The 11,960-nt window shown below is 43.5% G+C and overlaps 1 protein-coding gene across 2 annotated transcripts in view; it reads left to right on the top strand.

Annotated features, from left to right (window-relative positions):
* Positions 1 to 10,693: 10,693 nt before the first annotated feature.
* The window catches only part of LOC139539097 (vesicle-trafficking protein SEC22a-like), a 29,902-nt gene continuing 28,635 nt past the window's right edge, over positions 10,694 to 11,960 (top strand). The window contains exon 1 of one of the 2 annotated variants that reach the window (XM_071341850.1): positions 10,694 to 10,820. The gene's annotated coding sequence lies outside the window, so the exon portion shown is untranslated. Of the gene's footprint in view, positions 10,854 to 11,960 lie in introns of both variants that reach the window. The other variant, XM_071341851.1, reaches the window with a different exon arrangement.

Genomic DNA, 11,960 nt, shown 5'->3' with positions numbered 1-11,960 from the left:
CCACAATCTCTCTGCTTGTCCCGCCCCATTTTATTTAGTCAGTGTGAATGAAATCATTGCCTCTCTCTCACTTGACAGTCTTTCAGCGCTAAACATTCCCCGGGACCACTGGCCATTCATCAAGTAGTCAGTGCGGCAGACATCCATCATCGTCACCATGTAGCTGCAGCACCCACAGGGGTTGAGAGAGGAATTCAGGGAGGTCCTTCCATGCTTAAATGGACTTCTAAGGATCAGTGCACTCTGGGGAGATTGGGTGGGTGTGGTATTAACGTAATTACACATACACGCCACCAGGTGGTGTAACACTTCAGTACCTATTGGTATTGTTGTTAGAGTATTGGAATGCACACTAACACACACATTGAGTGCGACTGCCTAACTGTTTCACCATGCTCTGGCTTAGTAATAAAGTCATCCATTTATAAAGAGCTACTCCTTCACTCTTTCTAAGCCATAACGAGTTCCATAGGTTATTACAAGTGGCGACGAGGTAAAGGTAAAAGGACAACTGGATCCATGAAAAGTTTGCGTTCCAGGGACATAAGGATTTACAAGCTGAAGCTAGGTAAGCGGTAGGCCGGGAGTTGAAAATGGCAGCGAGTAGTGCGGACGAAATTGAGAACAAAGTTGGTGAAGCAACAGCTGTGATGGAATGCGAACAATATGGTTGCTACTTTGAGAACACAAACTCTCGCATCTTTCACAACAAAAAGTGAGAGAGTCCGGGGGATGACTGGAGGGGCAATGGTGGAAGTGGAAGTATTGTGCGATTCTCTTGGCGTGAGTACAGTTGGTGAGAATGAGTGGAAGATGGTGAAGAAGAGTGCAGCTAAAAGGGATAACGTTGGAAATGAACAGCAGTTTATGGTTGGAGTGCGATTCACAAACAAATATGGATTTTTGGGTGACCCGTTTGCGGTCGCGAAAATGGAGAAGGACAAATTGGGTAAAGTGGAATCGGTCAGAGTGACCAGAAGCGGTATGATGTTGAATTCCTGTGTGTCAAAAATGCAAAAGAAGACAGCTCTGTGGTTCAACAAGATGTTGATGTATGATGTGGAAAGCTATGATTTTCAGAGTAGGGCACCGGGTTAAAGGTGTCATCTCTGGTGTCTCGTTGGACATAGAGGCTGTGTGGTTAAGGGATAACATTCCAGGAGTGGCAGACACACGTTGCTTGAATCGAATGATAGACTTTGCTCCTTCTTTTATTCTATCGGTTTTACTGTTGTTTGGTGAAGTGGTTCTCCCAACTAATGCAAAACTTGGGTATGTGAAATATCCAGAGATATGTACAGAAGCCGCTGCAGTGTTACAATTGTAAAAAGTTTGGACACGTGGCAAGTGTTTGTCGAATAAATAAATATGTAGTAGTTGAAGAGTCAGATGAAGCATGGTGTTGTAATTGTGATGGGAATCACGTTTCCGGAGTGCCCTGTACAGATGGAGTTTGCAGTAACTAGGATCAGGGCCATCCAGCAGGTCTCAATGTGGAGGCAGTGAAAATAGCTGAAGGAGTGAGTTTAGATGAGATGATAGTGGATGTCCCACAGTCTGCAGTGAAGCCATGCAGGAGAAGAATCCCAACACACTAATAGTGAAGAAGGTGGACTTTGTTGCATTTTATAAGAGATAAATTGCGCTAGTCAAACTAATAAAACATCTAAGAAGCTCGACATCATTGTGAAGGCGGCAAATAGCTTTCTGAATCTCCAGGACTTTACAGCCGAAATGTTACAGGGAGTACTGAATGAAGAAGTTACCCTTCCCAGGTTCCTGAGCCTGTGTAGGGATCTGAATAGTACAGTTTTTGTTTGAAATTCAGGATAGTAGCGGGAATTTGGGGGGGGGGTTAATTAGTATGAATGTTTTCATCCAAAACATATTTCGTTTTTGAGGTATTTAGTAAATGGCCACAATGAGAGTAGTCTGCCAATAATAAGCTGAAGCTAGCTGCTATCAGAGAAATGGCTGCCACGGTAGGATTGGTATTTCCCTTTGATCATCATACGCAATCGTGGGTGGAATACTGTGAAGTACTTGGTCATTTTTTCGAGACAAACTAAATATAAGATGATGACAAGGTAAAAGCCATTCTGTTGAGTTCAGTGAGAAGCCAAACCTACGGTCTTATGATAAATCTGCTTAGTCCTGGTAACCCTGGAGATCAACACTTTGAGGAACTGGTGGAGCTGCTAAAAGCACATTTCAACCAGAAGCCGAGTGAGATTGTGCTACGTTTTAAGTTTAAATCAAGGAACAGAAATGCAGAGGAGAGTGTTGTGGACTATGTAGCTGTGTTGCGTAAACTGGCACAACATTGCAATTATTGGGACAATCTTAAGGAAATGCTGAGAGAGAGGCCAGTTTGCGGCATAAATAATGACCCGATCCAAATTAAGTTATTATCGGAGGCTGAACTTAACAATTTTGATAGAGCATTGGTCTTTGCTCAAGCAATGGAGAATGCCAACAAGGATGTGCTACAGTGCTAATGTGACAGGGCAGGGAAGTGTGCACATGAGATGAGCACGTGAAACCATTTTACAGATGTAAAGGTGATCACAAGGAAAGTGAGTGCACTTTTTCAGGATGAAAAGCGCCATAAGTGTGGTAAGCAAGGACACATGAAACGAGCATGTAGGGCTAAATCCACTCCAGAGAGTTCCAATCCAAAAGGGGGATGAAAGCATAAGCAAGAAAAAGGAGTAAAAAAGTATGGGACGCGTCACATCAGTGGGGAAGCTGAACAATGGGACGCGTCACATCAGTGGGGAAGCTGAACAATGGGACACGTCACATCAGCGGGGAAGCTGAACAATGGGACGCGTCACATCAGCGGGGAAGCTGAACAATGGGACACGTCGCATCAGCGGAGAAGCTGAACAATGGGACACGTCACATCAGCGGGGAAGCTGAACAATGGGACGCGTCACATCAGCGGGGAGCTGAACAATGGGACGCGTCACATCAGTGGAGAAGCTGAACAATGGGACACGTCACATCAGCGGGGAAGCTGAACAATGTGACGCGTCACATCAGCGGGGAAGCTGAACAATGGGACACGTCGCATCAGCGGGGAAGCTGAACAATGGGACACGTCGCATCAGCGGAGAAGCTGAACAATGGGACACGACGCATCAGCAGAGAAGCTGAACAATGCGACACATCACATCAGCGGAGAAGCTGAACAATGGGACACATCACATCAGCAGAGAAGCTGAACAATGGGACACATCACATCAGCAGAGAAGCTGAACAATGGGACACATCACATCAGCAGAGAAGCTGAACAATGGGACACGTCACATCAGGGGGGAAGCTGAACAATGGGACACATCACATCAGCAGAGAAGCTGAACAATGGGACACGTCACATCAGGGGGGAAGCTGAAAAATGGGACACATCACATCAGCAGAGAAGCTGAACAATGGGACACGTCACATCAGCAGAGAAGCTGAACAATGGGACACGTCACATCAGCAGAGAAGCTGAACAATGGGACACGTCACATCAGGGGGGAAGCTGAACAATGGGACACGTCACATCAGCAGAGAAGCTGAACAATGGGACACGTCACATCAGCAGAGAAGCTGAACAATGGGACACGTCACATCAGCAGAGAAGCTGAACAATGGGACACGTCACATCAGCGGGGAAGCTGAAACAAAACAAAGAGGAAGAAGAGGATTTATGTTTACAATGTACAGCATATCAGAGAACATTCCAAAAGCAGATCCTATCCCATTAAAATTGAAAGTCAATGAATCAGATGTGAAGTTTGAAGTGGATACAGGGTGCAGTGTAACCATAACGAACAGAGTAGTGGGACAGTGCAAAAGTTCCGGCCTTAAAGACTAGTTCTCTGCATCTCAAAATGTACACAGGTGAGAGACTAGACACATTAGATGCAGCTAATGTAACTGTGCAGCACAGAGACACAGTGATTCCCCTACCTGTAGTAGTCGTATCAGGCAATGGTCCAAACCTGCTAGGTCGGGGCTGGATAAAAGAGCTAAAGTTAGACTGGGGTTCAGTAAATCAGATCGATGAGGGTCAACAGTGGACATTGGAAGAAGTGTTGACAAAGCATGAGAATGTGTTCAAAGAGGAACTTGGAACATTGAATGGCCGCCCAGCTAAAATATATGTCGACAAGGAGAACGCACCATGGTTTTAAAAACCAAGACCTGTGCCTTATGCCATGAAGCCGAGATTGACCGTCTCTTGAAAGAGGACAGTATGGAACCAGTCAAATTCTCAGAATGGGCAGCTCCCATAGTGCCTGTTTTGAAACCCGAAAATACTTTGAGCATCTGTGGGGATTACAAACTGACTGTCAAGAGTATCCAAGTTAGAGCTGTACCCTATTCCAAAAATAGACGATCTATTTACAAATCTGGCTGGTGGACAGAAGTTCACAAAGTTAGATATGAGCCATGCATGTCAACAGATCACTCTGGATGAGGAATCTAAGAAGTATTGTACAATAAACACACACAAGGGGTTGTTTATGTTTAAACTTTTACCTGTTGATGTCTCCAGCAGTCAGAGGACCATCGAGGGCGTACTACAAGGGATTCCACATGTTGCCATTTACTTGGATGACATCCTGGTGACGGGGAGGAGTGACCAGGGGCATCTGAGAACGCTGACTGAGGTACTACAGAGATTGGAGAGTGCAGGCTTCCATTTCAAGCGGAGAAAGTGTACCTTCAAGGGGAACGAGGCAGTGTTCCTAGGACACAGAGTGGATGCCACGAGTATCCAACCACTCAATGACAAGGAACAAGCAATCCAGAACACACCTGGTCCTACAAATGTGACTGAGTTAAATATTACCTGCGACTGCTAAACTATTAAAATATAATTTTGCCAAACTTGTAAACAGTGTTAGCACCTCTTCACACACTACTGTGTAAAGAGACAAAGTGGCAGTGGGGGAAAGAGCAGGAGGCTTTGTTTGCAAAATAAAAGAAACTGATGAAGTCATCAGATGTGTTGGTTCACTATGATGGAGAGAAGGACCTCATTCTCTTGTGTGATGCGTCACCCTACAGGGTAGGGTCAGTTCTGTCACACCGAATGCAAGACGGAGCTGAGAGACCAATAGGGTTTATGTCGAGAACTCTTAACCTGGCACCGTCTTTCTAACAAGTCAGTTTGTACTTTTTCTTCCCTGGTCAACTGTAAGTGCCGTTATTGTGAAGTGGAAATGTCTAGGAGCAGTAATGGCTCAGCCACGAAGTGGTAGGCCACACAAGCTCACAGAACGGGACCACCGATTGCTGAAGCGCGTAGCGTGTAAAAATCGTCTGTCCTCGGTTGCAACACTCACTACCGAGTTCCAAACTGCCTCTGGAAGCATCGTCAGCACAATAACTACTAGTCAGGTTTCATAGCCAAGCAGCCACTTACAGTACAAGCCTAAGATCACCATGCGCAATGCCAAGCGGCTGGAGTGGTGTAAAGCTCACCGCCATTGGACTCTGGAGCATTGGAATCGCGTTCTCTGGAGTGATGAATCCCGCTTCACCATCACCACGTACAAATCTGGGTTTGGTGGATGCCAGGAGAAAGCTACCTGCCCGAATGTATAGTGCCAACTGTAAAGTTTGGTGGTGGAGGAATAATGGTCTGGGGATGTTTTTCATGATTCGAGTCAAGACATGTAACACATGTCAGGAACACAGAAAGGCACCAGCTATGCTCTGCTCCACCCTTGGGAGTTTCCAGAGGAACCTTGGAGAAGATTGTGCATAGATTACGCAGGGCCATTCATGGGGGAAATGTTCCTGATAATCATTGTTGCACATTCAAAATGGATGGATGTGTATCCGGTTTGTTCTGCTTCATCCACCACCACTATAGATGACCTGCGACAGAGATTTAGTAACCAAGGGATACCTGAGATAGTGGTGAGCGATAATGCGACCTGTTTCGTGAGTACAGAAGCACAAGAATTCTTCAGAAACAACGATATTGTGCATCTGACATATGCTCCATATCATCCATCTTCAAATAGACTGGTGGAATGCGCAGTACAGACATTCAAAGAAATTATGAAGAAAAGTGCAGAAGGGAGCATAGCAGCAAAAGTGTCATGTGTTCTGTTCAGCTACAGAATAACACCTCAATCCACAACAGGACTTTCTCCTGCTGAGATGTTATTAGGTCGTAGACTACGCTCCACACTGGACCTAGTCTATCCATACCTGAAAAGTAAAGTTGAATGCAGAAAGAAAGAGAACCATGACAAACGTACCAAGGGCTGAAGTTTTGGAGAGGGGGGACCCTGTCCTGACCAGAAATGTCAGTCATGGGCCAACATTGATTCCTGGATTCATAGACAGTGACTGGACCTGTCTCCTAAAAGGTAATGTTGGGAGATAGTAAAGTGGTTTGCAGACATGTTGATTAGATGTTTGCTAGATGGGATGGAACAACAAGTGAGTTACCAGTTGGCAGAGGATAGGCTGTTCTCTAGCTATCCAAGTGTTTCTGCGGTGCGCTGTTACGTTCCCCAGTTTCTGTGTTGTTGTGGGTTTGTATGTGTGTATTTCAGGAAATGGCTTTCCAAAGTCCTAAGCAGCTGACTGGTCGGCCCCATTGATGATTGGAGCTCTGACCCCGCACTCTCGTCAGGAGATACATCTGTTTTCAATTACCGACTCCTGCAGCTTTAAAAGCCTGTGTTCCTTTTGTTAGGAGGAGAGAGCTTCTGGGTATGTCCTGTATTGGTTGCTGCTCAGCGAGAGCGTCTTGGTATGTCCTGTGTTTTGTTGTTGGTCTGTATAATTATTAAAGTATTTTGTAGCTGGTCCTGCTGATGTTTGTGTATGCCATAGGACTGTGTTTTGGATTAGTGAAATTGTTCACTTTAAGTTTGTATTCTGTTTCATTTGTTCCCAGGGGGGAAGGCACCTTGGGAGTGCTTAGGCAAGAGGCCTGCGGGCATACATATACCCGTAGTATGTACTATGTCTATGCACACTAGGTAAGACCTGGGCGTACCATCCCCCTGTATTTTGGTTAGTGCGCCAGGTGGTGCTAGTTAGGTAAGTTGTGGGTAAGGTAGGAGAGGGGGCTCTAACTTTTACTTTCTTTGCTTTGGTTCCGTCCAGCCCCTTTTCCCCAAATTACTGTGTGAAGGAAATAAATTCCCTGTAAATGGTACTATATTCTGCCTCTGTCATCCTTGCCCGCACCTGCAATCACATACCGCTTTCACTCCACGGGGAGTTGAGTGTAGCAGGGTGTTGCGTTCCCCCCTCCAAGAGGCGTGCGTAACATGCACGTTCCACAGACAGAATGTAACGAAGGAAACAGTCCACCGAGAGGAGAACTCTTTCAGAGTCAGTCTGAGCCCAGCTCAGAAACAGCTGGTGGCTTTTCCACCGCTGAGAATGAACACTACCCCTACTGCTCTCCGAAGAAAAAAATAAAGACACTAAAAAAACTGTTAAATACTTAGTTACCCAAGCATGTGAAAATAAAATATGTCATGTTTATTGTTTACACTGACTTGTTTTGATCAGTAGAGTACACAAGTGTAAAAGAATGTTTCAGTTAAAGGAAGGTGATTTCAGAATTAGTTCATTAATGCAATAGAACAGCATAGGGAATGTCTTATGTTGTATATCCTAAAGAAGGGATTATTTGTGACGATGTTATATTGGAATCTCAGCAAGGGAGGTATATGGTGATGTAGTATTAACATCATTACACATACACAACACCAGGTGGTGTAGCACTTGAGTACCCATTTGTATTATTGTTAGAGTATTGGCATGCACACTATACACACGTTGAGTGCTGCTCCAACTGCCGGCCTATTACACCATGCTCTGGCTTAGTAATTAAGTAATCCGTTTATAAAGAGCATTGCTTGCTGTTTGTGGTTTTAGGCTGGGTTTCTGTATAGCACTTTGTGCCATCGGATGATGTAAAAAAGGGTGTTGTGTTTTTTTATTGATTTGATTGAAGAGTTCCATGGGTTATTACAGTGGGTTTGTTTAAAGTTAGGGAGGGTTGAGAAACTGGCTTCAAATGTGATTATTCATACTTATTTCAGGTTAGATCACTTTTTCTGCTACAACATGATCATCCCTGGTGCAGGCATTGGGCGCGTTCCTTTGCCCAGGCGTTGCTGACGTAGGTATTTTACTTATCAACTAACCACATATCGTAGGGTCAGTGTATTTAAAAAAGTTTTTTTGTAAAGTTTTTTTTACTGGCATTTACAGCATTATCTGCTAGGGTTGTTGCAGGTAGGAAATCTTTAATTGACACAAGCTGTGTCCAATAAATCAATGTCTGTTTGTGTGTGAGTGTTTGGGGGTGGATTGTTTTTCCACCAGTACTTTTTCCCATAGGGAATTTTAGAAACACTTGTTTCGTGTAGGCTGTGTTTCGTGTAGGCTTACCCTGGTGCAACGTTTTGATAACCATGTACATTTCTCTCGGGCAAGGTGACTTTTATCAATATATTCGGCTCTATTTACTCTCAGATCCGAAAATGCTAATAGGCATCAAAGTAGACATCATACAAGACTACAAATCCCTGCACGTTCCTGCACATCATCTCTATCTGACACCTTTGCTAACAGGTATTTTGTCAATTTAAAACTTGCACAAGACAGTTCGCATATACAGTACCAGTCAAAAGTTTGGACACACCTACTCATTCAAGGGTTTTTCTTTATTTTTACTATTGTCTACATTGTAGAATAATAGTGAAGCCATCAACACTACGAAACAACACATATAATCATGTAGTAACCAAAAAATTGTTAAACATATAATATATTTTATATTTCAGATAATTAAAAGTAGCCACCCTTTGACTTGATGACAGCTTTGCACGCTCTTGGCATTCTCTCAACCAGCTTCACCTGGAATTATTTTGCAACAGTCTTGAAGGAGTTCCCACACTTGTTGGCTGCTTTTCCTACACTCTGCGGTCCAACTCATCGCAAACCATCTCAATTGGGTTGAGGTCGGGTGATTGTGGAAGCCAGGTCATCTGATGCAGCACTCCATCACTCTCCTTGGTCAAATAGCCCTTAGGTGATCCAACCTAATGACCCAACACAGCGTCACCAGCAAAGCACCCCCACACCATCACACCTCCTCCATGCTTCACGGTGCGAACCACACACGCAGAGATAATCCACTCACCTACTCTGCATCTCACAAAGACAAGACAGTTGGAACCAAAAATCTCAAATTTGGACTCATCAGACCAAGGACAGATTTCCACTAGTCTAATGTCCATTGCTCGTGTTCTTGGCCCAAGCAAGTCTCTTCTTATTGGTGTCCTTTAGTAGTGGTTTCTTTGCAGCAATTCGACCATGAAGGCCTGATTCCCACAGTCTCTTCTAAACAGTTGATGTTGAGATGTGTCTGTTACTTGAACTCTGTGAAGCATTTATTTGGGCTGCAATTTCTGAGGCTGGTAACTCTAATGAACGTATCCTCTGCAGCAGAGGTAACTCTGGCTCTTCCTTTCCTGTGGCTGTCCTCAGGAGAGCCAGTTTCATCATAGCGCTTGATGTTTTTTGCAACTGCACTTCAAGAAACTTTCAAAGTTCTTGAAATGTTCCGGATTGACTGGCCATGTCTTAAAGTAATGATGGACTGTCATTTTCTCTTTGCTTATTTGAACTGTTCTTGCCATAATATGGACATGGTCTTTTACCAAATAGGGTTATCTTCTGTATATCACTCCTACCTTGTCACAACACAACTGATTGGCTCAAATGTATTAAGATGGAAAGAAATTCCATAAATTAACGTTTAACAAGGCACGCCTGTAAATTGAAATGCATTACAGGACTACCTCATGAAGCTGGTTGAGAGAATGCCAAGAGTGTGCAAAGCCGTCATCAAGGCAAAGGGTGGCTACTTTGAAAAATATATTTTGATTTGTAAAACACTTTTTTTGGTTACAACACGATTCCATATGTGTTATTTCATAGTTTTGATGTCTTCACTATTATTCTACAATGTAGAAAATAGTAAAAAATAAAGAAAAACTCTTGAATGAGCAGGTGTGTCCAAACTTTTGACTGGTACTAACATATATAAAAAGCCAACCTTTTCAACCTATACAAATATATATATCTGACTAATGTTGTTATGAATGAAAGTGACATTATTTTCCAATATGCTGTGGTATCCATGATAATCCATCCATTCATTTCTTGCTGGTGTAATGGTGGTGCTGATGAGAATGCATTCACGCTTCACAGGTTAGCGTTTTTGTCATGAATCTTGTTCTAGAGGCAGCTCTGCAGAGTGGTCACTAGCTGGCACAGCCACAAAGTCAGAAAATATTATTTTAAACCTAACCCTAACCACACTGCTAACCTTAGTGCCTAACCTTAATTTTAAGACAAAAAATACACATTTTTGTTTTCATAAATGTTTACAATAAAGCCGACTTTGCAGCTGGACAATCTAACGGAATTATCTCAGTGCATCCTCCAAGACAAGACTCATCCCAATAAATGTCAACCTGCGCACGCATCACGTATGCACTACCCATAATGCACAGCGAGCCGTTCCGTCAAACACGTAAACATACGAGTTTCTTAACGCGTTCATGTCCCTGTCGGAACTCGAAATGTCGAACTTGCTAACTGGTTGCATGCGGCACGTGTACAAGTATCCAGTTAGCATGTCGGAAGTTCCTAGTTCCGACTAATATCGAACGCGGCATCTGTCCTGCGTGTACGTTTGCGCCACAACAGAATGTAGGCAAATAAAAACGGTGCCTGGTGATGCTACGTTACAAGAAATAAACTACTTTGCGGTGAGTGTTGCATTGACACACGCGTCTGTTCAGGTTAGCTCACAAAATAACAATTAATGTTCTATGTTTGGAAAGCCATGTTAGTTTTGCTCTTGCCAGCTAGTTAATGTTAGCTAGAGTGCAGTAGCTTGCTAACGGACAGCACGTAGGACTAGGAGAGAGCAAAAGGGGGTATTTGAGTAGCTAGCTAAAAAGGTGGCCCCTTTTTAATTGATATTATGCGACATGGATAAAGATGGCTAGGCATTGCCATGTAACTGAGTAGTCCTGCTATTAAATATAGCAAACATCACTAGTTAACTATCACATTTTGCACCATCCTCGACAACGGATTTTGCCAGCATTCTGCTGATCAACCTAGCTAGTTTTAGCTATCTCCCTGTCCAGTGTTTCTGAGCGATCAATCCCCTGACAATCGCTTATGCATGTACCATATCCTGGTAAACAATGGAGAGAAAAAAATGCAGGCTCACTCAAGACAAATGTAGCCAGTTAGCTTACTATCCAGGGGGTTGGAGAGGGCACATTTTTCGCGAGGCGTATTAACTAGCCCAATATGTACTCTTGGTGCCTACAGTTACTCCTTAACCATATGTAACGTTCGTTGTGTATCAATTGAACCTATTTGTTTTATTATTTATCGCTGATATGAAAGGTAAGGAGGTCCTTATGCTTCCAAACCCGTTCCCGAGTGGCGCAGTGGTCTAAGCCACTGCATCTCAGTTCAAGAGGCGTCACTGTAGTTCCTGGTTCGAATCCAGGCTGTATCACATCCGTCCGTGATTTGGAGTCCCATAGAGCGGCGCACAATTGATCCAGCGTCGTCCAGGTTTGGCCGGGGTAGGCCGTCATTGAAAATAAGAATTTGTTCTTTTAACTGACTTGCCTAGTTTAAATAAAAGTAAAAAAAAATTTTTTTTTAAATAATATTAAATAAATAACGCAACCAAAGCCTGTTAATGTTCAGCCTGAGCATCTAGGCTCTTAATCCTTGTGTGGTGTTTTTGTTATTCACACAATGTTTGCGGTTTGATTGACCCAGAACATTATTGGGCTTTTAAAACAATACACCCATAAAAATGTACCTAAAAATACTTAGATGTTGACTTATCAATTACAAGTAATATAGATACATGCTTA

The sequence above is a fragment of the Salvelinus alpinus genome, chromosome 14 (genome assembly GCF_045679555.1).
Source record: "Salvelinus alpinus chromosome 14, SLU_Salpinus.1, whole genome shotgun sequence".
Classification (NCBI taxonomy): domain Eukaryota; kingdom Metazoa; phylum Chordata; class Actinopteri; order Salmoniformes; family Salmonidae; genus Salvelinus; species Salvelinus alpinus.
This window is presented reverse-complemented; position numbering and strand designations above follow the sequence as displayed.